Source organism: Falco peregrinus, chromosome Z, assembly GCF_023634155.1.
Source record: "Falco peregrinus isolate bFalPer1 chromosome Z, bFalPer1.pri, whole genome shotgun sequence".
Lineage (NCBI taxonomy): Eukaryota > Metazoa > Chordata > Aves > Falconiformes > Falconidae > Falco > Falco peregrinus.
The window spans coordinates 18,140,200-18,167,653 of record NC_073739.1 but is presented as its reverse complement, the minus strand read 5'-3'; positions in this window follow the sequence as shown (position 1 = coordinate 18,167,653).

Sequence of the window (27,454 nt, the reverse complement as noted above, 5' to 3'; positions counted from 1 at the left end):
AAGTGTAAACAGCCATTTTTTTAACCATGGTTGACTTTTATATGTCATAGCTTGTGGAGAAGCAAATAGAAAGTTTAATTAAAACAGAGCTCAGTCAGGTTGAACCTGCAACCTTTGAAATAAGAAGTAAAGCTGTTATCCACTTGGCTACCTGGTCTCCATGGGAGTGCATATATATATATATATATATATATATATATCAGTTTACTATATGCACTTTTGTTCCCTGAGAATATTAGAAATCTGGAGTGAATACAACATTTAAAATAATTTTAAAGATCAAATATAAGTAGTATTCAGTTCAAACAAAACCTATTCCCCAATTCATACAAAGAACTAAGTGCATAGAAAATTTAATTAAGGTTAGATTGGAAGTAATAGTCTGTTATTTTGTTTGAACCAAAGAGATTTGAAGTTTTAAGGGCCAAATATTAGCAATAGTCAGCATACCAGGTACTGATTTCAATGGGATCAGGGTATGGCCCCTGATGCCTCATTTTGGCATTCTAATGAATTTATTTGACTGCTTTGAAAATTCTCTTGGCAGAGAGCTGCTGCAAATACAATGGTTTGGTAATGTGGGTCCATTTTTTCCCTCTATGCTGTACTGGCTGTACTTTTAGCTATTCTGGAATAGAAATATTATTCAGAAAAATAATCATATTAACAACTATAGAGGGAACGTAATTAAAAGTGAGGTGTAAATGCTGACTTCAGACAAAAATTACTCCTTACTTCATAACTCTATAAGTAAACAAAATGTAATACAAGGTGAAGCTGATCTACTGTTTTACTTCTTAGAAAAAATGATGTGAAAATGTGTTAAATACTTCTTTGATACTAAATCCATAAATATATGCAGAAAGATGGCAATAATAAAGTGACTTTGGGATATGGGAGTGATTGAGTCTGTGCAAGCCCATCTAGGGACTGATATTTAAGAGTCTGGTATTAAAGTTTGCATCTGAATATGAATTGTTCCTGGCATGTCACACAATATTTAGGGCTTAGGAAAGGGCATATATCCATGTATATCCTGGCTTGTTTATGTGAGTTGTGTAAGACCAACACATTTTTCCTCTGTGAGTGGCTTTCTTGCAGGGTGTTTTTTTTGCCTATATGGATAATACAATATTTCACTCTCCTAAGTTTTCTCTTGAAGATACAAGGATTTCTGTTCGTGATAAACTGTGTGTTGATACATGTCTTTATTCTTTATGGGTCATTTACCCACATCCCGTTTGTACATATATCTTCAGCATGTGTGTTTGGGAATCTGAATTACTTACCTCAATTGTTCTGTCCTTTAGATGTGAGATCCCTGGCACAGTTATATTACACTAATAAAAGAATGCCATGGGCTTTGTTAATATCCAGCTTCTAATGGTTATCTGTGATGTCCCTCCCAACCACCAAAAAAAAAAAAAAAAATCTGTTTTTTACCAAATGAAATCTGCCGGGGAAAAATCAAAGTGCTATGGAAGGCCATGGCAATGCTGGTTTGGATTATAAACCCATGCCCTTTAGTCAGCAGAATACCAGATACTCCATCAAGTATCATCTTACCAATGTCATATTTGTGAAACTCCCTATTTAGCTGAGCATCATAACCATGATGAGACAGATACGTGTTGAAGTTCAGGGTATGCTGGTGACTACTAATCTCAAGCAGCCTCTTTGACATTGCATTGTCTAGCCACATGTTTAACCAGAGGATTTGACTTGCACAGCAGGATCATCAACAGCAGCAATATGTGAGTGGTCAAACAGTTCATTTTATGCAGACTGGGGGGCAATGAGTAATACACATTCCCTGTCTCACTCTGCTAGCTCCTTGAAGGAGAAAGTGATAGGATGCTACCATTGCTATGCAAGTTTCTTCCAGCTGTTCTAGGAGAACATTTGTCCTAAGTCACCCATGTTTGCTGACTGACTGAGCAAGCTTAATTGAATGTTTTGTGTATATGATAGCACTGTGCAATGATATATAGAAAAATGGAAGAGAGACTCGGTGGAATAACCAAACAAAGCTAAAATAGTTGCTGTGCTTTTCAGTGCATCACAGATAGCTGGTGGTGTTTCTCATTTACATATACCATGAAGAAATTAGACTATGGTGGACGGGTCTTGAAATGGAAAAGCAGCACAGAACTGACATTAATGTGGTTTCAGTGTTTTAATAGCCCATGTCTCTGCAACAGCTCCATTGCAGCAGCTGGGCTATTCTCACTATCCTTTACTAAGAGGTGGGTTTTATCTACCTCAGCCTTCTCCTCTCAATCATTTGAAATCAAGCTAACTTGTCAGGACGCTGATGAAGTAAGTTTTGGGCACGCTGACAATGCACTTGTAGCTAGAATAGTGGTCTTATTTTAATTTATGTTTTAGTAATAGTAGCACTGCAGTTGGCAGCACTAAGACAGTTAGCAACAGAATTCCTGCTCTCTATGCAGCTTTTCTGCAGAGCACTCAGTGGCAGTGGGTGGCAGAGGATGGACTTAGATGCTCTGTATATTTTAAGTATATAGACAAGTAAGTATGCTCTTGACACAACATTTTCACCTTTATAGATCAAATATGGGACTTAATTGCAGAAGAGGTCTTTTTAATACTTCTTGAATGACAACACTCAGAGAATAAAGACATAAATCTATGTGTTCAACCTTTTCTGTCTGTAAGTAGCAGTATACTGCAAAACGGTAGTGGGTTGCTCTTGGAAGTAAATATTCCACAGCCTCAGGACGGCAAAACAGGCCTGTCAGCAGTTAGGCAGTTTATAGTTACTCTCTCCATTTTCTGTTGTTAGCTGCCTTCTGTACCTCTGTCTCTCACTGACATGGTCTTGGAGAGTTTGTGGGAGCTTACAGCTTTTAGATAAGGAAAAATGTAACAAAGGAGGAAAATGCTGTGACTTTTGATTCCTGAAAGAGTCTGCTTCTACTACTAAATCCTAGCATATGTGCCACCTACAAACATGTAACCAGGAGGGGTGGGGTGTGTGTGTGTGTGTGTGTGTGTGTGTGGTGTGGTGTGGCTGTATAAAATATAAAGGAAAGGCAAAACACATGATCTTAGGCAGAAGGAGTTAAAATTATCACAGTGTAACTTGTTATAAGATGCTGTGTTGAGCTTTTCAAGAAATGTTTGTTCAATGGGCCAGCAATGTACTGCAGATTCCTGGAAATGTGTGGAAATAAGAGACAAAGCATCTTAGTAAGCACACACTTTAATGATGCCTACAAAGACTCCCTAAACATTTGTGCAGATTTCCCCCATAATTTTTAATACAGACAAAATGGCTAAGAAAATCATCATGGGGAAAAAGAAACAGCATGCAGTAGCCTCCTGATTAGCTGTAATCCTGAGGTAAATTACACATGTTTATGCAGGAGGTCAGTCACTTCTGTAGTAGAGAGAAGCTAAATATCTGGCTAGTCAAGCATAACAATTGTACCCTGAACACTTAGCAATAGATGGAATTCACCATTTGATAAAACTGTTTACTCTAATTCACTCAGCAGGAATAGCCAATGGTTAAGTGAGGCTATATCTCACAAGAGTATAATCTATGGAAATGTATGTAGCATCCCATGAATACTAAACAAATTCATTATGATCAGCAGTATTTCCAATGAATCTGTAATGATGGAACCTTTAAATTAAATTGTCTGTCTTGATTTTTCAGTGTAATCAAGTTCATCAGTCCATTCCTTTTTTTTCCTTATTTAAGGCATCAAACCCATGAGCTCGTCAACATATGAAAGCAAATTTGAGCAGCTCAGCCCAAGAACAAAACAGAGAGAAAGAGACAAAGGAGTCATTCTTCACATCACGGAGCACCAAATTCTTCATTGTAAAAAGCACAGTGAAAAAAAGACAGGGGTTAAGAAATACAGAACAAAATACCCATGCTAGAGAAACTGCAAGGCTCCACTTCCTAATCTCTATTCTGCAAAGGTATTGTAATGCCTAAGAGGGATAAGATACCCCCTGACATTTCGATCAGTCAGAAGGATTTTTGAAAGGCAATTGTGACAAAGCTTAAGCCAGTTTTTTCCTAATGAGACAAACTCCTAAACAACATGCTGACAGAAAAAACATATATTTTCTACCTGTCCCTCAAACTCTTACCAGGAGCACCTCAGTGGTGCCATCAGCAGACTGCTTGCACCTGCACTGGTCAGAGAAGCATTTCCCTAGGCTGACAGCAAAGTGGGTTTGGTTTTTTTCTCCTTTGGGTGAATCACCTGCCAGCACATCAGGTACCCAAGTGGGACACAACTTCTTTTATTTCTTCAGCATTACCATTGAGTCATCAGAGAAACAGCAAATTAATAACTACTGTCGTAGCATTGTAGGAACCCTTGGCTTCCTTCATCTATTAGTGACATTCTCTTAGTGACATCATCTTCCAAACAGTGCAGTTCTACAGCTGCATTATCTGCTCTTTTATTGCTCAAAAACTGTTTACAGTCACCAAAAGGCAAAGGCTACTGATTCTGCATGTCTAACAGCTCTGAATTTATACCTTCATATATCTGTGTTTCTCCCAGCAGACTAGGAGCACAAGTCACTATCAACACTTCTATCCAATACAGGGAATATGTATATGAACATCTCAAGCTTTAGTGTCTTATGACTTTTTTAAACAGTGCAGCCAGCTGAAATGTGTCTTTTCAAGCTAAAAGATCTTCTGTACTTAGCAGAATTGTTGAAAAAGGGTCTCCACTGGCAGTAAATGGCAGCATTTACTGATTTAATTGTTTCAGTAGATTTATATAATTTCAGTATTTACCCCAGTGAATACCTTCTCAGCTTTATTTCTCTGTCAGAAATTAGAGTCCTACATAAAAAGTAATTTTATTCTCTCTATCCAGTGCATAAGTATAGTTTAAAATATAGCATCTCACTTCAGTATATGTGAATCAGAATTAGTCAAGGAATCAGAGAAACTTGATGCAATTGTTGATGACAAGTGGTCTTGTTAATTTTTAACTGGTTGCAGCATTCTTATTTATCCAGTAGGTTAAAGTGCATGCAATTTGCTGTGTCAGCATTTGATACAGCTCTCTGAGCAGTCTTCCTGCATCAGACTTCTCATCTATGAAGAGACAGAGATGACACTTAACCTTTTTTTAAGTGAATATAGTTAAATTTCTCATAAACTTTCTTCAGTACAAGTGTAAGATAAACAAAACTATAGACATGGTTGAGTTAAATTCCTTTGAAAATGAAAAGGAATTTTTAAAGAGCCTTTTCTTTTGTAATATTCATTTCGCTCTCTTACGGACATGGAATTGTCTTTCTTTTGTCTACCCATCTATTTTCATGTTCAATACAGATACATAGGACACCATTCATCATATCAAATCAGCCCTGAGGTCCATCTAACAGTGTACGTCTCCTGTTGGTGTTGATAAATGTCAGATGCTCCAAAGGAAGTTTTAGGCCAAAGCTGAATAAACTGTCCCTTGATCTCTGCTAATAGAGACTGACTAAAATCTTGAGGATCAAAGATAATAACACCTTCAAAATTTTGCTGTCACTTTGAAGTTCAGTGAGTGACTCTGCTGTTCAAATAATTAATCAAGTCTTCAAAGTAAAACAATACAAAATTCTGGAAAACTGTCCCTATTTCATGCTACTGGGAGATGTCAAGTTAATTGCACAAACAAAAGGTTTCTAATGTGCTTGCTATATCACTGTAACCAACACCTGCTCTCTCCCGAGTTCACTGAACACCCTTCAAAAATACATACTGGTGTAGCTTTGATTTGTTTTGATCTGTTGCATCTCTATAGTAGAACTAACAGGAAAAAGTTTTGCATTAATTGTGTGACCTCTCCCTTTCACTGTAGAGTGGCTGCAGTAAACACACGTTTACAGGAAGAAGGTAATACAACAGCAGAGCAGAAATATGTCACTGCAAATATAAGCAGCTTCATAAAATCACTTCTCACTTTCCACTGCCCTATGAAACATTGTTTCAACACAGTTAGATTCCTGCTCATCAGCATTTCACTGATGTGGGTGTATCTTCACATTTTTGCTCAGTTTGGGCAGATGTATGTCTTTGGCAACACTGTATTCATCTATTGAAGTCCCTAAACATGTGGCAGCAACACATATCTCGGCTGCCTGTGCCTGGCTCTACACATAAGCCAGGATTTACATTGCTGGCACAGAAAATCTCCTTTTCAAAAGACCATATAAAGAAAGCAAAGCAAATCTTAACAGACTTAGCAGTTTCTATTAGCATTTATTAAAGGTCTCATCCAATAGCCATACAAATCAACAGGATTTTTTTTTTTTTTTTGATACCAATAAGCGTTTGGGTTAATTCCTAACACAGCTGTTCATCTTTTCTCAAAGTTGTCAATGAATATATCACAGAGAATTGGAAGTACTTAGGGATGATGTTTACAGTGCCATAACATTAATATCTACAGCAGTGCCATGGAATACTTGACATTGCTTGAGCATAATGGATGATACAGAATGTGTTCAGCAAGAATTAGATTATACCCTGTTACACAACAAATATTCCGATTAATTAAAAAAAAAAAAAAAAAAAAGCTGCATCAATGTTACTCAAGGTTCTTTAGCATTTACCATCTGGAGACATTTAAACAGTCTTAGAACTGACATGATTATTTGTTGCAGATTCAAAGAAACTGAATTTTTAAAATAGGTATCTATACAAATCAGTCACAACAAGAAAAGTATTTGGGAAGTTTTACTTAACAGAAGATGGAAGAGATTACTGTGTTTGACTAGTGGCAACTAAACACTTTTAAAATAGTAAGCACTGAACGTCTGTTCAGATCATGATGGCACAAAAATATAGTATGAACAAAAATATTTAAAATTAACTGAAAGACAATTGTATCATAACTGTAGAAAATTTTGAGTTTGATATTTCCCTTGGTTTTGCCTCCTTGAAAAGATCTGCTGCTAGAATATAAGAACCTTCCATAGACACTTTTTTCAGACTACAGGTAGTCTTTTTTTAAAATAAAAAAAAAAACAGTGAATGCTTAAGGAAAAAATCTCAGCAAAAATTAGATTAGTTATAAAAATCTCTCAAAATAATTGGTAGGTAGTGAACCCATGACAGCCTGGGTACTTTGAAGGGATCCGAAAAGCTAGACAGTAAGGCAAATATCCCCAAGTGAGGTGTCCCATAATAACAGAAAAGGTCCCCTGAGTCTTGCCTTTCTGCTGTCTTTCTGGAATGCCATTAAGAATTCTCCCATTTTTAAAGAAACCCTACAAACACCAAGTATTAATGGACCCATGACTGTATCCCAAAAGCTCTTGCTCGGTGTTTTCTGAATATTTCTGGAGGCAAAGTACTTGTGTGTTACTGTAGTTCTTATTACTGATATCTTTTTTTTTTTTCCCTTGACTTGCACATCATCTTGAAATTTAACCAGAAATTATCCATAACTTGCCAGATTGCTGGCCTCTGATACTTTCTTCTCACTTAATAACCACAATTTCAGAAGATAAGGACAAACATAGCTATTGTAAAATTAAGGCATTCACCAAGAAGCTTCTCTGCTTATTAAGTATAAGGAAATATCTTTGACAAACTTGGAATCTATGACAATTTCTTAGTTGAAAGCAAGTTGACACCTGATTATATAATAACCAAAATAAAAGAATGTTGTTACAGCCCAACGTCAGTTGTTGTAGTTCTTCCCTGAAAATAATAAGAACAATGACTGGATGCAAAACCTATTTACACAAAATGACAGCTATCTCACCAGTATAACAGCTAAGGTAGCACCATGGCAAATTACCCAGTGATAGTGGAGTGATGCTTGATCTGAACTCAGAACTCCTTGTGCAGTTCAGCTGAAAACAAAAGAGGAGTAGTGTGACATAGCAGGTGCCACAAGGATCATCCTGAAGCTTCTTCTCATCACATCCTTACATGAATATTTGTGTTTGGCCTTAGCAACAATGAAGATGAAATCTCAAGATAAACTGGATGGAGGACAATACTGCTAGTGAAACAGTGAAATGGCCACTGCTTGTTCACTTAGTACCATAAGCCCATCTCAGCTAAGTAAAACTCCCTGAACAAAACTGCAATTACACATAATGTTGCCTTGAGTTATTTTGCACACAATGCCTTTTAATGGTTTTTATTGTCAGATTGATTAAAAGTCCTACACAGCAATACATGTACACAAAATTTCAAAAGAAGCTTAAATGCCTCTATTGAAAATATCAGCCATTCCTCAAAGACTGCCAAGTGCTTCTACTTGCATTAAGTATTACCCAATCAAAAATATCCAGCTGTTTTACACAAGAAGCCATAAAGACTAAATCACTGAACTGATTTTCCTTTGAGTGAACACAACTTAGGAAAAGTATAAAACAGACAGGAATTGGATTCTATATTACTGTATTCTAAAGAATTTTCAATTAAACAAACACTTGAACAAAACATTTGAACAAACTCCACACCCTACAATTACAGGAGGGTCCAAATACTTCATGGAAACAACTGAAGCACAGAGCAACCTAATGTAATATTGGTCTTACCCTGAGGACAAAGTGGACCTCCTGAGTCCCCTCCCAGCCCAAGCTGGTCTATGATATTGCATATCTGTTGCTTTGAGCAGTGGATCTCAGCTATGAAAGCAGACATCTAATTTCTAAACCCTTGAAGAGTCATTGTTTGCTATACATATATTTGCTGTATATATATTTTGTTACCTAGGCAGGCAACAACTAGAAGAGCTGATGACCATACATCAAAGCTCTGTTTTCTCAACCAAAGATATTAGAGGTCTGAGAGACTTTAATAAGACTTCCTTGGCTTTATGTAGTTTAGAACATGTCAGTGTTTTCAGGAGATGCCAAGTGCAAAAGAAGCCTCCAAACGACAGTCCACCCACAATTAACTTAGTAAACAAGACATTTAAATGAAATGGCTTCCCTAGATTAAGTCATTTATGAGTATAGACAATTAACTTGAGGCTCCACACATTTTCCCAAATGCCTATCTTCCAAGTATGTGAGTAGTCTCATTTACTGTAACAAGAGGCTGCTGGCTGAGGTTAAGCAAATGAGTAAATATTTATAGAACTAAATTATTGCCAAAATACTAGATACAAACAGCTATGCACTACTTTCTAATTCTAAACATTCAATATCTAGAAAATAAAATCTGATAGCTTTTCTATTTTTCTTTTTAAAAATAAAAGGAAGAAGGGAAGAGAACACAGAGAAAGAATTTCATTTCACCTGCACGATTTAGGATGCAATATTGGAAGAATTTCTTACAACCTGCCTTATATAAGAGTAGAACACCCTTTTTCTCCTTTTCAGCACACACTTCTAATGCTGATTGGAATGGCTATGGTGTAATAAAACCCAACAATATAGCATGTTATTAAATAGTGGTTTCAAATTGCCTTAATCTGCTAGGGCCCCCACAGATCCCTAGCACTGTAAAAACTTCCACCCCCTTTCTCTTTCTGGCTGTTGTAGCTTTTTCCGAAGTATTCTGTGCTAGTCAGTTGTTCTGTACAATTTGATATATTTTATGGCAACCTTCAAAATATTATTTTTGTAGGTTTTGTTTTGCCCAATAAAATTCTAAGGAAGCACAGCTGACGTCTCTCTCCAGATATACTTTCACAGTGATGTCGCAGTTTGTTTCAGCTGCAGTTAGTGTAAATATCCATGAACTCCTGGTCTTAGCAAATTTCTCATTGAAATGGTTTTAGTTAATTTCCAATGCATACATCAAATACTACAACATTTCTAAACATGTTTTATTTAGTGGTCTCTGCTACTGTCCCCTGGGTAAAACTCATCCTTTTTCCTAAGTCTCATGGCTGATGAGAGAAATTGCAAGAGAGGAATAGCCAGCGCCAGTGTTAGCCTGGGGGTTGTTGCTCAGGGTAGCAGATTGCTCCAGCAAGAGGCATTTAATCCCCGTGCAGCCACATCTTCCACCTTTCTTCACTAGTGGTGGAGACAAGAGGCAGAAGAGGAGCTTGACAGGAGCCTGCCACCCTGCAAGGAGCAGGGCACTGTTGGGATGGCTCCCTGCAAGAAAAGGAGCCAGAAGAAGAGGGCTTCTGACCACAGGTGCTACAGTCTGCAGCTCTCCAGGGCTGATGCTTCCAGAGGAGAAAGTCTTACACTGGTGAGGGCCAAAGGATTTGCTTTATCCCTGCAGGGCACTAATGACAGTGGACTATCCAGGTCAATACAGATAAGCAGGGGAAAAAAAGTGACATCTGGATCAGGAAATATATTTTGTTCTTCCTCCAGAGCAGCAGAATATAAGCTTTTCCCACACTGCTGAGAAGGCCTTAACCAGCACTTCTCCTCTGTGCTAGTACAAGTGTTCTCTGCACTGGTTTGAGTAACAATTGGATAGGGTTATGCCCCAGAAAAGTTTTCGAGGAGCTATTTGTTCTCCCTGTTCTTAATATATGCTCAGGTCACTCTGATCACTTTCTGTGTAAGAAAGAATAAGTATCACTACCATGCACAAACACCCCCAACTTTCTAACAAAAGGAAAATCTTTACTTTAAATGCCTCTTCTAGGGATGGATCTGGGTAGTTGAGGTCAATATTTGGTTACACTCTACCCTTTTGCACTGGGAATGTCTGCAGAGCAACTATCCAAATGCTGCTTCCTTCTGTAGTGATTATTGCTCATGCTCTCAGGACAGTGGGTGATCTAACAATTCATGTTGCAGAAAACAGGAGCAAGAGGTCTCTTAGACACTTCTGCATTGGAGAGCTGCTCCTGTAAGAACTCTTTTATGTTCAAAGATCTGATTTAAGTTAAACTATGCCGATCCTGTTATTTTAGGCAGCACCAAGCTAGCTTAAATGAATAGCTTAATGTTTCTTGTTTTTCAGCTGCCATGTTTGTGAGGCATGGAGAGGACTGGTGGTGGTGTGAGCAAAAATTAGAAAGGAGTGAAACAAAAGAGTAGTGGAGAGGCCAGAGAGTACTGTGGAAGACTGAAGTAGTTGTAGCAGATGGAGCTTGATTTTGTGAGGCAATGTCCTCTTGAAAGGTTTGTATTCCTCCAGCTCTCCCTGTTTGCAGAACCAAGTAAAATTTCCTATCCCAGCTGTTCACCACTAAAGCAGTATATTAGGACTTGTAACAGTTTATTAATATGTCAAATTATTTTATTCCACAGAATGAGATTTCTTTCATCCAGAAAAAGGGCATACTGTCCTACATAAGAAATGCCAGTAGATATTAAATTCTAACTCTGTAGGGACAATGTAAAATCTGTTTTCCTTCTTCTAAGTGTTGATTTGGTTTGGTGGGGTTTTTTATTATTAATATTATGTCTTATATCCTTATTACACTGCGTCCCTCTTCTTCTGAAAACTCTGGTTGCCTTCAGCTGTTTGTTATGATTTGGTTTTCTGGATCACTTCAGTATCTCTTTAGGACTTCACTCCTTTCCTGTCTTTTTTCTCTCTGAGATCTCTCTTCATTTTCCTTTCTCTTAAATGCTCCTCTTGTCCTCTCTGTTTCCTTTCATTATATATTTCCCCCTCATCATATGTTTGCTTTTCTAGCGCAGAGAAACATAGTGATTATTCTATGCTTGTCACATTTTCCAGAGCTGCAATGAGAGGGTCTATGGTGGATTCAGGTGTTACCACTGTCACACAAGCTGCCACCTCAACTCATTCCTGCACACAGCCTAGGTACGAGGCCTTTTCTCTGTACTCTGGGGTCATCACAGAGAAACTCCTCAGGAAGTCCTTGCACGAAGGACAAATGCTGCAGATATACAGCATTTTGGCCATATATCTCTTGGAACACCCCCACTTGATTCAAGGGTATTTGAAGTGATATGTGATATAACTTTTCCATCCTCTTTTCATAATATAACAAACCTGTGCAAGCTACACATAAAGAGATGGTGTAGAAATCAGCAAAAGCTCAAATGCTGAAAGTCCTGGCTTTAATCCAACCCTTCCTGCTACTTGTTTAAAATATCCTGCAGAGGGGACTTGGAGGGGGAAGGCTGTGTGACTGCTCGTCCAGTCAGTGGGATCTCAGTTGTTAACAACTGTGCCCTTTAACAAAAGAAGTTCTTCTGCTACTCATTTTCTTTTTCCTCTTGGCAAAGAACATGTATGAAAAACATTCAGCCACAGCACTGTATTTCTCCCATCATTTTTATGCATTTCATTCATCCTTTTTTGAAGATTGTTGCTAGAATGAAAAGACAGTAGAAGGCCGTGCTTCCAGAGATCAAACTTCCCATTGTTTTTTGAGTAAGAGATTGTATTTGAGTACAGTGATTTGCATAAGAATTAGTCCCCTTCCTTGTATCGTCAGCCATTTTCAGCTCAGTATAGCAATCTTCAAATTTTTGGTTGTAACTATGGCAATAAGATTAGATGTTATTCAGTAAAATTCATTTTACAAATTAGCACAGGAGGGTGGCCATGACTGTCATAGAAGGAGAGATGTAAAAACATTGTGGAATGAGATTGAAATTAAACAAGAACTCAGAATATTCCTCAAAATAATGATTCTCAAACTCATCCAGCACAATCTGGTAGTTTGTAAATGATTTACAGTTAGCCACGATAAACATGATGGGATCAGTGGGCCTGATGAGGGTTATATTTCTTACTCAAAGCCATTTTGAAAAGACATTTTAACCCTATTTTGGGTGGATGCTGAACTCTTTGATCTGGAACTTTTATAACAGTAGCAGTCAAATCAGTTCCAAACACTTTCATTACAGTACAGATCTACAAAGCTCATTACGGTCTGGGAAGAAAAGAAGAAAAAAAAAAAAAAAAGAAAAGTCACACTCCAGGCCTCAGGTCATGTTATAATGAGGGCAAGAACGAGCAGTGGTAGGTACTATTTGGAGTTCTGCCTCTGCCTTTCTGCTGCCTGGTACAGTCCTGTCAGTTCATCAGAACAGCAGAACTTAATTTGCACACACTAAAAATGGCTTCCTGAAGTTTTGCATCATTTGCAATAAACCTTGGTTTTGATCATATTTCATTACTAATGAGTCTCCTGTTCATACCTAGCCTCTGGTGTTCTTAATGATATATGCAAACAGGGTTTAGAAGGAAGTTGGGTTTAGATACTTTTTTTTTCAGAAGTGTAATGAACACTTTATTATTATTATTATTATTTGCATTGTCCCAAGGAGACTGTTACCTTAATAACAAAAGTATTGTAAAACATGTTTTCAAAATGTGTTTGACTAACTGGTTCTTTCATTGGTATGGTATGATATGACACATAATCTAATATGATATGATGCTGATTTCATATTGATAGGGTCCTTTCATCAAATATTAAGAAAATATCAAATTTCAAAAAGCAAGTGAAGTTTTAACTTTTTTGTTCTTCTAAATACAGTCTTTCACAGCTTTTCTTGGATATAAGTTGGTATATTAGAATGCTGGCAGAGATCAGCCTTCCACAGGAAGACAGCAGTATTGCATGAAGTTTAATCTCCCAATACAAGTTAACCTCAAATTATGTCATTCAGTGTTGTATGAGGCCTGTACTAGCCCTCCAGAAAGCAAGCTGTCCTCATGGAACAAACACATGTTCAAATTGCATAAATAAGGAAAATAGAAATTTGCCTTTATAAGTAACGTCAAGCAGCCCTGACTCACAATCTGACCTTACTATCCTACCAAAGTGCATGCATAGTTTCCAAGATCATGCCTAGCCAAACCTGACCTTTCAGGAAGAAGGGGAATAACAGATGGCCTAGATTTATGCAGGACTATTAGTACTGTCTGGTAAGGTCACCTTCAGGTATTTTCTCAGCGCTTAGTCCTGAGGTAGCAAAGGTCTTAGGAAGAACACTCAGAGCCCTTCAAGATACAGCCAATATTTCCTGACCATTTGGGGCGTTCCCAAAGTAAATAAATGTGTAACTATGTTGGCTACTTTTTTTTTTTATAATACCTTCTTCTGAATTATTTAATTGCAAATACTCACCGAAAGCCAGGAACAGGGACATTACTTCAGTAGACACATCATACATTATCAAAATTGTTTTGTGTTTCTTCTCAGGTAAAAACAAAAGCTATTGGGGTGGAAATCTACTTGCTCTCACTATTGGTTACCTGAATAATTGTTTGTTGTTCTAAATGAAAACAAATGGATGTTTGTATATAAATAATCACAACCCATTTTCTTGCCAGCAATACATATTCCAATTGGTGGTATATAAACCATCAGTTACTCACTGGCTCAAAAATTACTGTCCCTTTTTTTAATGGTTTATTCTGCAGGATAAAACAGTTTCTGGCAGCATGGGCAAGAGCTTGCAGTCACAGTTTTAAACTCTCCATACTTTTGAAGGACAGGATTCAGCAGTATGCTTAGTTTACTGTGAGTCTCTGAAATAGATCACACCACGGCACAAATTCATCTTACACAGGGTATGCATTACAACCAGGGAGTATAATGCAGTATGACAGCAGAATGACAATGCACATACCAGATTACTAACATCTGTGTATTATGTAGTTATCAGTGAGTTTAAATGAAGCAAAACAGTGGGGAGACTGGAATCAAATACTGTAATTCAGGAGGTGACATGACATTCGTCCTGATTTCAAAAGCAAAGGGTGAAAGGATCAGGTAGGTCTGTGAAGGCTGTTCTCTTCCCAAGTAGGAAGAGCATCAGTTCAGGACACAACTTGCTACACAGTGAGCTAGGTGAGGAATGGAACTAGACCATCTAACGCATGTCAAAGTATTGTTTAAACACTTGGTAGTTACCAGAAAATACCAGGTAGCACTCATAGGTTTAGCTTGTGCCATTTAGATGAAGCAGTTATAGGATAGGTAGGAATGTGATAAGGACAGCTTTTCAAGAATACCCACAGGAATATCTACTGCTTCATTCTTATGCAATGGACAGATTTGCCTTGGATTCCAGCCCTAAATCTAATCTCTATTCAGGTGCCAGAAGTGCTGCATAAAGGCATTTTATGTGTAGCACAGCTCCATAAGTAACTTGTCTCATAGCAGCTGCCCAATAAATCTCTTTCCTTGACTTCTCCAAGCATCAAAGTGAACAGTAGTGGCAGGACCTTCAGTTGTCCCTGTTTCCAGACAGGGAAGACACCCTGAGTTGTTCCTTTTTCTGAGTTGAATGCACATGAGCTGGGATGCATGTGTGCACTAGCAGTGGGAAATAGCTGACAATCCAGTTGAGAGCAGATGAGGCATGGGTTAACAAAAGGTTGCTGAAAAAGCCTATCCTGCCTGTCTTGGTAAAATTTGCACATTATGTGTATAAATAAAGGGAAAAGAAACCATCTTGAAAGAACAACTAGTTTTCAGGCACTAAACTGACCTGCAGACCTACTTACTACATCTGTCTCCTGCCTTAGCCAATCAAGGCCATACAGCCTTGAAATGCCACGAGACAATCAGTTAAGTGTATCAACAGCCTTTGTAATTGCTGACTGTGTTTCTGCTTTTAATTTGTGAATGTGCTGTGTCTCATAATGCCTGCCCCTGATTGAAGGAAATGCCTGAGTGTAACAGGAGCCTGTGGATAAGGTTTGCTCTCCTGTTGTCCTTCACATACTGAGAACAATGCAGAAAATGAGTCATTACTTAGCTGACAATGTAGCAGATCAGAAGTAGCTGATATTTATCTCTGATTAGGAAAGCACCACTATAATTCTTTTTACCTGAGCAACTTAAAACCTTTTCTTTAATCTGAGAGAAAGGAAGCTCTGCCGTTGTACTGAGTGGAGGATATTTTTAGAGTTACTGAATACTGTAGGATCAGACTTTCCACCTGTCTTTGAAACGTGTTGGAGCCTTCCTGTTCTTGTGGACTAGTTTCTTTGTCTCATTATAGCCTGTCCATCCTACTTGTTATACAGTTCTCATGTGATGAAAGAAATACATGAGGGCATACTGGTATACAGTGCACAAGCAATGTCCAACTCTTTACGTAGATAGCTAACCACCAGCTTTTAGCTCCTCCAGGTGGGTATTTGGAGGGCTATAAGGCCCTACATGTGTGTGCCTTTAGTGCAGTTGTGGGTTAAATGAAATACCAAAATTATCATCTGCTGACAAAGGTCTATATAACACTGCATTTGGGATTTGTGGGGAACTGAGCTGCCAAAGGTGCAAAGCACAGTAAAAATGTATGGATAAAAATGAAAAAAGGAAGTAATTCTGCAAAGTGCTTTAGGGTAGGTGAGGTATAGAGGTATTTTTAGCATTTTTAATCAAGCTGCAAGGAAAATTATGCAGCATACTCATTCTTGTAGGGTTTATATAGTCAGTACTCATCATCAGTATGGGTTTGCTGGTGTACAATGGAACATTCAGCTGAAACAGTGAGATCTACTGTCTTTTTCAATATAGCTGGTATATAGCTGATATGAAGAAGATTGGTTACCTTTATCACAAAAATACAGGCTGATCACGTGTGTAATTTTTTTCTGCAAGGTCATGTGCTGGTTCCCCAGACTCATGAGGAAATCAGAGTGTAGCTTAGCTTGTTTCCACTCTATTTCTGCTTTGGACTGCCTAAGACAATGATGTTCAACACACAAGCAGGAAAATGACAACTTTATAGGCAACTCCAGAGCAAGAATGGGAGGTTCTCCTTGGAGTCTACCTGGTTTCTCCCCTAAAAATCAGAACAAACCCATTGAGGATGGTAAAAACGGGGGGAAAAGAGGAGGATCTTCTGATGAAGGACCGTGAAGAGTGAAAACCACCAGCAAGCATTATGGTGAATTCATTGCTTGTTCTTTACAGTTGAGAATGCAGAGCAGAAACTGCATCATCACCAGAATGCCCTTCAGCTGTTTACTGATGGCAACACTGCTGCTGCTGTGACTCATCCTTGGCTTCTCTTTGTCTTGTGGTTATTAAACACATCGGGACTGTGGTTGGCCACAGCCCAGCACCAAGAATCTTTGCCCCAGCTGCAATTTGGGAGCAGCCCGTAGGTCAGCATGCTCAGAGAGCAACAGAAAGTAGGATCCATCCTGAGTCCAATACCATAACTCTGCTATCACAGATCACTACTGTTATTACAACAGATCCTGTAGAAGTGCCCCATATCTCCACACAGTAACAAGAACCGGTTTTCTGAATACATATTACAGTGCAGGTAATTCCTGTAGGAGATGCAGCAGTTTAATGTGAAAATTTCCTCATTCAGTCTTTGCTTGTTCTTGTGAAACACTGGAGCTACTCTTCACTGCAGAGTGGTCCTACTGTGCCCTTTCCTGATGTAAATCACATTACACCCAGCTAAGAGTTTCCTGCCTGTTTGCTTGCCAAATGGGCAGGAAGGCTCACACTTAATTTACAGGTATCTGCATTTGCTGACTTGCCCTATTAAGCATGTTGACTGGCTCTTTTACTAATTGAGAGTGCAAGAAAATGAGAAAGAGGCAGAAAGAGAGCAAGCAAGCACAAACTGAGAAAACCCAGACACTGAATTTTTGGAAACGTGTGGTAATTTATGTGTGATAACTCTGAAATGCCTGACTGATAGAAATTGGCTAATGGATTCAGAGCTGCCAGTGGGGAAGGAGGGGATGTCAGACAAGGAAAGAAAGCAATGTGGTTATACAGGTCTTGTTTCCTTGGTGAAAGCAGCAGGGGACAAAAACAGCATTAAAATAAAACCTAGGAAAAAAAGTAGCCATGGAGAGTTTTCCTCAGAAAACTTGGGCCCTTTCCAGCTACTTTAGCAACACAGTCCATCACTGGTCACAAGGCCCATGTGTACCTATATTCCATATAATTTTATGTGAGGAGTAAGTGCAACTCAAAAGGGATGGATTTTTATTGTTTATGCTCTCTGCTCAGGCAAGCATTTAATTCCAGTTGAGCAACACCTAGTAACAGGTGAACACACAGGACATCCTTCACTTATCACTAGAAGTAAAAATAAGCCACAAATACAGAAACCAGTTTTCATAGAGCTTGATGATGTCGGGGTGTCTGTTGCTGCTTTGGCCTATTTCTAATTGTCACAGAAAGGATGGAGTTATCTAAGCAATGTGTCTTACCAGGGTGTGCTAGATCCACCTAGCAATTGTCATTAGACAATTACTAGAGAAGGAGATCATTTTCTCAAAGACAGAATCGGCTCAAAAATTACAACAACCTAGAAAATTAATTCTTGCAGCTACTTTATGCTAGCAGATATGTAATGCTGAAGGAGACCAATAACATATTATATTATAGGAGTTCTGATAAAGAAGTATTGCATTGTTTTTAAATATTACTGCTTAGACATTGTTCAAATTGAATGTATTCTGGTTTTGATGAATAAAATGTGGTGTCAGCTGAAGTGAAAGACAAAAAATTAAGTTCCTTAATCTTATCAAAAGCAAAGCCATTTCTAAGCCAAAATGTTCCCATTTGAAATATTCTGTTATTCTGATTTATCAGCTTCCTTCTTTTATTTGAAAACTTTAACAACATGAAAAATTCACAGATGTGTTCATAAATCGGTCAAATTTTGCAGAAAATAATTTGTTTGGGACATATGGTGGCTGCATTTCTCCAGACAGCTTTCTAGGGAAACAAGACTGATTCAAGAATCAAGATGATTCAAAATGCATCCCATTTTTATCACTGAAAGTCTTGACCAGGGCTTGTGCCCCACTGTTTCTTATAAATGAGGTACTTGAAGGAGATACTCCAAAGTGGGGCACTGCTTCCTCCTTGTGCGCCACCACCCTCCCCACCCCACCCCCCAAAACACCAGCTAAACAGCATCAGCCTCAAACCCAGCAAAGATGATGAAAGAGAGTTGGTTATAGAAGATGTGGATGTACTGAAATACATAGCATACCAGTTTAGACAATCAGTGCATATCAGTAGCTGACTGCATACTTAAGTGTTTTCATTTACAACCAAAAATATTATCTGTGGAGCTGGTCAAAGTGTATACTGACACAGATGCACTATCTGACTATGAACCAAGCAAAATATTTTCTGCTGCTGCCTTCTTTTCTGCCTCCAAATATTAATTCATTGTTTCTTTGGTTCACCCAGTGGGCAGTTGGACCTGCAGAACTCCCTTCTGATCTATGTTATCATACAGTTCTTCAAGTTTACTTTTTTGTTGTTTAAGTAAGAACTAATTAGGTGCACATGTAGGAATAAGAATGGAACAGAAATAACTTGTCTGTGCCATTAAAGGGCTAACGATGGGTGACAGTACCAGGCACATTCTCCTAAAGCATGACAGCTGACTTTAGGGCAGGTGTGTATTAGCAGGTAGAAGTTCTGAAAAGGGAGTGGGGTGCAAGATGCACTGCTGAGAAGTAAGCATTTTAAGAATAAGCATAAAAAGAAGCTTTTGCAGATGCTTTATCTCACATTGGGAGACAGTGTCTCTACCAGCACCCTACCAAGTAATGAGGAGGTGTTGATATTAGTACGTTTTTGCTGGTTGTGGCAAAGCTTTCTTTCCACTGAGTCACCATTTAACTAGCCAAGTGTGAAGAGAAAGTTTCAGGCAGAAACAAAAACTTTAAGCTCTTTCATTTTCATGACAGTGGACATGTAGTGGGGTTGGGGCGGGCGGTGGATTTGGTAATAATAACCAAGTGATTTTTTATATGTTGAGGATTTGTCACTTTCTGGAAAGAGTTATTGTGAGGCTGGAAATAGTTACAGTCAGTGAGACCTTTCAAAGATAAACAGTCCTCTTAGAAAGCTCTGCCAGAGCCTTATGTCATGGCCAGAGTGACCTGACAGGGGGGCCTGGGTGGCTCTTCCTTGGGAGCATCCAGAGACCACTGAGCCCTCACTGCCCTGGCAGCAGTGGGAGCTGTGGGTGCACCCTGGGGCCTGGCCTGGGTGGCTACGGAGGGCCTCTCCATGTCCATCTTCTACTGTCCCATGGAGGACCCCTGCCCTGCTGCCTCCCCAGGGGGCACTCCTGCTCCTGGCCTGGCCCTCCTGCAGTCCAGCCCATGGAGAAGCTCTCCTGGAGGCACCTTGGCCATTCATGGGGGTCTCAGCTTCCCCTGCCATCCCTGTCCCCAGGTCCTAATGAGGAGCTGGAAGAGGCGGCAGGTCCCTCTGCTCTGGGCCAGGGCAGGGCCTGCTCAGCCAGGGACCCCCAACACCCCTGAGGAAGAGGCCCGGCAGCTCAGAGGCCCGGCAAAAGGCCACCTTACTGGTGGCACTGGGAGGGCACCCCACTTGGAAATGACTCAATTAAATGATGTTTTCATCATCTAGGAAACTCTCCCAAATAGCAGATACATCTTGAATTTTTTCTTTCAAAGAGTGTTCCAAGGAAAGCTGGTAACCTGGTATGCTTACAGTCAGTGATGAATTTGGTGGAATAGGGTTTTTTTCTCTTATGGAAGGAGCAGCTGAGAAACAGATTAGTGATAGCTGCCCTCCTCACTCCCAAACACTGTCCACAGCTGGCAGAAGGCACGGACCAGGACCAGCAGGATAAAAAGTATTACTGTAGCTTTTTATTCTTTACAGTAAAAATTAAATATGTTTACATGACTTTTTATACTTGAAGTGACTTCTTCATGATAAGAACCTTGTTATCTCTTGCCTTACTTTGTTTGGGCCTTTCCAAAGCCCGTATAAAATGGCCCCATTACCATGAGCAGAGATTTTGCATTTTTTTGTCTTGTGCACAGACCTGGACATACTTTATCAATGTATAAATGACTATGCAAGGTAGAGGAGAAGCTAACTCCCTATATACTTACTCACAGAAAGGACTGTATTTCCTACCTACTTCTCTTGAGAAAATAAATGATGCATGAAATCGTAAGGAGTATTCTCTGAGCTAAGCCCTTTTATACCCCTTCTCATTCATCTCTCTGAAGGATTTCGGATCCAGTCCAGCACAGATTCAGAATTTTTACTTTTTATGATAGGAACTGGTATTTTAATTTCTTAAGACTTGCAGTGTCATCATCACCATTAGACTGTTCCCTCTTTCCATCTGAAATTACAGGCTAGCACAAATCCAATTTCAGATATTTTTTTTTAGTGTGAAATATATGTTCCTTCCAAAGGTAATGTAACAGAAAGTACATTTTCAATTATTTTACATGAAATGTGCACTGTTCGGCCACTGCATTGTTTTTTCTCTTTTTGCTTTCACACAGTTGTAGCAGGTAGCATACTGTGACATCATTGCCTGTAGTAACAATATTTCCTTTTTTTGTTTTGTTTTAGTATTTTGAGCCAAACTCTCATGCATCTATTTCCTGTCACATCCAGCTGATTTAACTTACTGAGTACAGAAAAAAAAACAAGTAATGAATTTCCTGTACCATTGGTTATAAAGAGCATCCAATAACAATCTTTAATGTCCATTCGCAAATTTGCTTCCTCTTCCATGACATGAAAGATTTCTTTGGAAGTGTCTTTGCCTTATCTCAGACTTGAAGCCATTTATCATTGAGAACTATGGCTTCTTTAATCAGCCAATACTAATAGCCATTGGCTCTGTTACAAACATTAGGTATATACCTTCCATCTTAAAGTGCTTGTCTTAACATTCTTTAATTAGGCAGAAAGAAAAGACAATTTCTATAATGAAAGAGAGACTATATGAGAGATTTTGAACTCACATTGAAAAAATTGTCACTTACCCAGCAAGAGACAATATTCCTGACCTTGGGTACCTTTCAGAGTTGCTTTCATACTGTTTATCTGAATGGACCTGACGGAGATCTTTACAAATCTAATGTTTTTATTTATGTTAAAACAGCTGTGGCCAAGATCAGGGACCCTTTGTTTCTCTAAAACAATGTGTTTCTCTAAAAATACGTGTAAGAGACCACTTCACAGAGATTACTACCTGAATAGGGAGTTCAGGGAAAGTGTAGGAGGAAGCACAGGTTATGATTACTGCTCATGTTTTACAGACAAGGGACTGAAACCTAAGAAAGGCTATGCTGACCCTTTCCAGTGTAATAATCACTCTGCTAACAGACTAAGCTGTCAGGCAACTGATCTGGTTCCTTGCTTCTGTGACCAGTGCTATCATCTCAAGGATAATGCCATGAACCTGCAAATTCAGTGCTGAAATAAGGATGCTGGTGCTTCAGAAAAGCACACTGTAGGCAGGGTAATATATCCATCACTTATGCTGCTTCTTGCTGTTCTGTGAGCTAATGGCAATGCAAAATCTTTGAATACAGGCTAGTGAGCTCTTTCCCAAAAGATTTCACTAAAGAGCTTGTCTGCCCCAGGGCTGGCTGTACATACAGTATCTATCATGGTCCCATATGGCATGGTTGTGCCTGTTTATGCCAGACCTTGTCAGTCTGGCTGCACTGGAACTACAATGGTACCTCTGGACTGTCCCAACTCAGGCAGGATCTTAGCTAAAAACAGGGTTTAACTGGGGGGTGAGGTGGGGGGTGAGGTGGGGGAAGGAGGACTAGTGAGGAAATGTCCTCACCTTGACTGATGGTATGTGTCCATTCACAGTAGCCTGACCATTTCCAGCTCTTCTCTGAAGAATTACACTTCATGGGAAGCAAACATGTCATGGAAGTCCAGCTACACAGGTTGTATATGGAGTACAGTTTATGCCTTTCGTTTCTCTTTAGTCAGTTCGTTTCTAGTTAACCTAAATAAAGTGTCATTTTTGAACGAAGAGAGACTTGGTGGTGGGGAAGGACAGCCAAATCATTGCTCTCAATATCTTTCTGGACTGAAAAATATTCTGTGCTCTTTCACTGTGCAGTGCACCTGTTTCTGTTGAGCAGAAATTTCTTTATGCATTGAATTTGCTTCCGTACTATCCACTGCTTCTGGTTTGTTGTTTGGTTTTTTTTTTTTTTAATTTTTCCAAGTCAGTTTTCCCAAGATTTTCCATTTTATTAAGATTTTTCACATTCACAGAGGTTGGTTCCCTGATTCTTATCTGCCAGGATCACTCATTATTGCAAGAACAAATTGTTATCAGATTTCATTGTAAAATGGGGTTGGGTGTGTACAGTTTGTCATTATATTTGTGTGTGTATGTGTGTTTATCCAAGGAAGATATTAAGAAAATGTACTGTCACTAGCTCTGTCAACACAGAACATTTTCATATTTAATCATGTATTATCATTACACCATATGATTATTTCTGAGACATATGCAGATATGACCTTTATTATTGAAATTTCTGCTTAATGTACTTTAACATCACTGTGATTTTGAGTCATGTAATTTTTTTCCTAAAATTAGATTATTTAATAACAATAATGAATGTAAGCTTTAATCTGCATGCAGCCCTGTCCTCTTGCTCCCATAATGTACTAAACTGGGATCTTTTCATGCATTGTAATTTGGGAAGTTGTTCCTGAGCAATTGCACACTGAGTTAAGCTAATCTTTCTTCCTCAGGATGGGAGATTCCTTCCTGATGCAAAACTGGGGACTATGATTTCCTTTTCCAGGATACTTGACTTTGACTGATAGCAGCTAACCTATTCCTTAAAATGTCCCCTAAAGCTGATGTTGCCAAGCCCAGGGCTGTGTGACCTGCCCTCCTCAGGCAGAGCATCCTGTGCGTAAAACTATTGTGTCCCAGGGGGTATGTGCATGGTGGTCTCTGTGGGTGTGTATCAGGGTGCATAAAGAGAGAGAAAACCTCTTACATTGAGTTTTCTGCAGACTTTCAGCTGAAACAGCAAGCAGAGTACAAACATTGAACTAAAGTCAAGGCAAGAAAGCAGGAAAAAAAAAAAAAAAGGTGTTTGGACAGAATATAGATTAAGAAAAAATACACTTTTTTACTGACACTAGCAAGAAAAACACATTGACATAATTCACTTGAAAGGGAAATGACACGTTCTTCTAATCTATTGATGACCTTTCTGAGTCAGTTCCTCGTTGGCATGAGCTGTTACATGGTCATTTACACCTGTGCAGAGTACAAGTGCAGCAAAAAACTTTCTTCCTTTTGTGCTTACATTAATGCTTTTGCTCTAGTTTCTGCTCATTGTGTAGCAGCAACCACAGAGAATCAGCCTTTCCAGAGCTAGGTTACAGGTTGCTTCAGTATCACACCCCGCATTCTCACTTTGATACAGTGTAACAAGTTTGCATTAATGCCACCTCAGTTGCTTTAAGAAGGGATCACTTCAAGATCATGTCCCACCCAGATCACTGCCTGTCTTCCTCCCTCCCCCAGCTGGGACAGACCTCCCTCTGTTCAGTCAGTTCATATTGCTGCCATTTTTCTCCCTCCTGTCAACGCCCTTTTTCTGCCAGGCCTGTCCAGCATTCTTGTCCTGCATCAGCCACTCTCTGATTTCAGTGCTCTGCTATCTTACAGCCCTTAATTTCTGGCTCCCCACGCCCTCTCCAGCTGATCCCAGTCTCTACCTCAAGGAAGCCCCTGTCCTGATCCAGGCTTCTGCTGCAGCCTCCTCCCAGCTAGTGTTGCATTTTTTCTCCTTGATGTAAGCACTGCATGTCTGGGCATCTACAGGAAGAGCACAAGAGGCACATTCCTCTACTTCCAGAATATAGCCCCTGATATCACCCTGGCTCCTCAGGGACAGACCCAGGAAGGATGCAGAAAATTTGGCTGCTTCAGGTTGTAGCTGTAGGCTGTGGCATTCACAGCACAGAGGAGTTCCTATGAGAAATGACTCTCCTGCCCTAACAAGTCTCTGTGGAGCATGTGTGAGCTGTCATCTCTCAAAGTTTTCTAACTTACATTCACCACCTGATTTAAATGACCAGCTACTCCAGTCTACATCTGAATAGCAAATGCTTACCATGCAGCAAGCTGGGGCCAGCCTAGGAGTTACTCACAGGATTAATATCTCTGAGTACAGAATAAATCACAGCAACTACCAAGCTGTCTTCTGACATCACAAGCATGAGAGGAGGAAGGAGCTGAAATTAAAAGATTACCTTGTGGCAAATTACTTACCTAGTTCTAACAAAGGCAGAGGGCCAGATCCTCAGGTGATGTAAGTCACTGTAATCCTACTGAGGTCAAGTCATAGATTTTAAGACCAAAATGGGACTCCTACATCATGTAATTTGACCTCTACCAAGACACAGGACAAGGAATTTAGATCATTAATCTCTTTACTGAATTTAATAGTAAATATTTGTCAGAGGTGACATTAAAGGGGTGGTGGGCTTGATATGCTTTTTCACTGTTTCAAAAGTATTTTGTAACACTGTCACTATGGAGCAAATATATATATATATATGACTGTGTGTGCATACGTTTGCTGTAGGGATGTGGTGAGTTCTTTAATGTTATGCTTATTTAATTAAGCTCCTAGAAGAGGGACTTTTCAACTTATTTGCAGTTGAGGTATACCAGTATGGCTGAGAGACATTCACATTTCCCACACACTGGTTTTAACAGAGCCTTAATTTTTCCCAGTGTCTCTGGCTAAACTCTTTCAAACGCTGGTGCTGTAGGATTTTCTCCAGTTCGCTCTCCTTGGTAGCACTAGGGAAAAACATTCTAGATGACTGGTGTGAATGGAAGATTAACAATTCAGCAACACCTTCAAGTACAACTGGAGAGAATCTGGTGGAGTACCACAGAGCAATGCAGAAGAGAGGAGACCCCACACCCCCAAGACAGCATGTCGTCAAAACTATAGGTGATATTAAGTTCTGATAGATGTTAAATGTTCTTCTCTGGGTCGGAATCATGATAGCTGCAAAGAGTGTAGATACAGGCACAGACCTGATATGTCTGTCTCTTCTCAGCCCTGAGAAATGACACCTATGGCAAAGAGCATAGCTAAGACAAAAGGGATACAGAACTGCCGATCTTTCAGAGCACAAGTGTGCTAATCAAGAGAAAAAAGGGCAGTAGGTGACTTCTACTGAAAACAGTGAAATGCACTTAAACTAAGGCAGAAACAGTATTTTCATATGCATGAATGACATCCTGTGAATTCTCTTGTGTTTTCTATGCTGTCTACGTGTGTGTGTTATCTCTGTGTCATTGCTAATTAGTATGTATGACAGAACAAAATATAATTAAACTATTTTATATTAAATCTCACCATTAAAAATTGCTACAGCTGATAACCTGTTCTCTGAGTTTAGATTAATGGTGACATCTAATTGAGCTGTAACTGAGCTACAGCTGGTTATCCATGCATCATTATAGGAGTTCCCAGAGTCACAGAGGAGACTGATAGAGATCAGCCTGCTGTGCCTGTACTTACTGCCTTGTGTAACTTCGGATGATAAAATCAATCACACAATTAGGCATTAATTTCATTATTGAGAAGATACTGTAAAGCAAAAGATGTCCCTTGTGCTCCTGGTTAACATGTACCTAGTAAGCACAAATATGGCAGATCATTTTCACTAGGCAAATGTCCTAGTGTGAAAATCCTGTTAAATATCTTAGCAATTTTTAAAGGGTAATTGCTTTAAAAATATCCCTGGTAAGTAGATTGCATTCTTCATTCGTGCACCCTAATAATGGTCCAGTGCATATGAAAAAATGTTACCTATCAATTTGACTAAATATTCTCCCACTGTTGCTTTTTGCTTGTTCAAGTACATCTGCTAAATTGCCAACTGTTTAATGCTTATAAGACATGATTTTACCAACAAAATTGTTTTTTGTTCCATTACACTATCCTTAGTGACCATGTAATCCTGTTTTTCTTTTCATTGATGCTTTGCTGCTCCTAGATTCTTCCTGCTATGTATGCATGGAGGAGACAGGGCAGGAGGAAGGGATTTTTGCTTTTTCAGTTTACACTCTGTTGTATCTGGCATGGTTCACATTGATCCCAATTCTGCAACTTCAGTCCCAAATTGCTGACAACTGCTCCTCTGCCCTCAGGGATCATATTAACTGATACTTTGTGGATTTTAGATTGTAGTCCCTTGAAAGAAAGGCCATGTCTTTGTTGTACTGCAAAGTGCCTAGTACGTATGAGAAGAGTCAGTAATCATAATAATAAAACTCCACTGAGAAAAATTTGCAGATCTAAAAGCTTTTGAACTTCTCAGAGTATTTTTTTTGCTTTGATTTTACAAATACCTTTTCCTATAATTTAAGTAAGTTTATCATCTTGATTTCTAATCTATCCTCCAAGCATGTGTATAGTATATAAGAGCTTTCGACAAGGTCTATGAGAACAGCCAACCCTCCTTAACACATAAATCAGGCTTTGTAATCCACAGTGCTCAAGTGCTTTCTCAAGGGTGTCATTTGTTTATTTTCTGGCTTCCTCAAACAAACCATGCCCAATAGCATAATATGAATTTGGATTTTGATCAAAGGATTTTAGTAACAATATAAGCCACAAGAACAAAAGTGGTATAGTTTCAACTTAAACCCACAGCTAAATAAAAAACACACACACATTCTAATGATGCACTTTAGGTGTAGTCTATTTCTGTGGCTCAGAGAAAATATGAAGGAAAAATGTATCAGCAGATACAAATGTTTACAT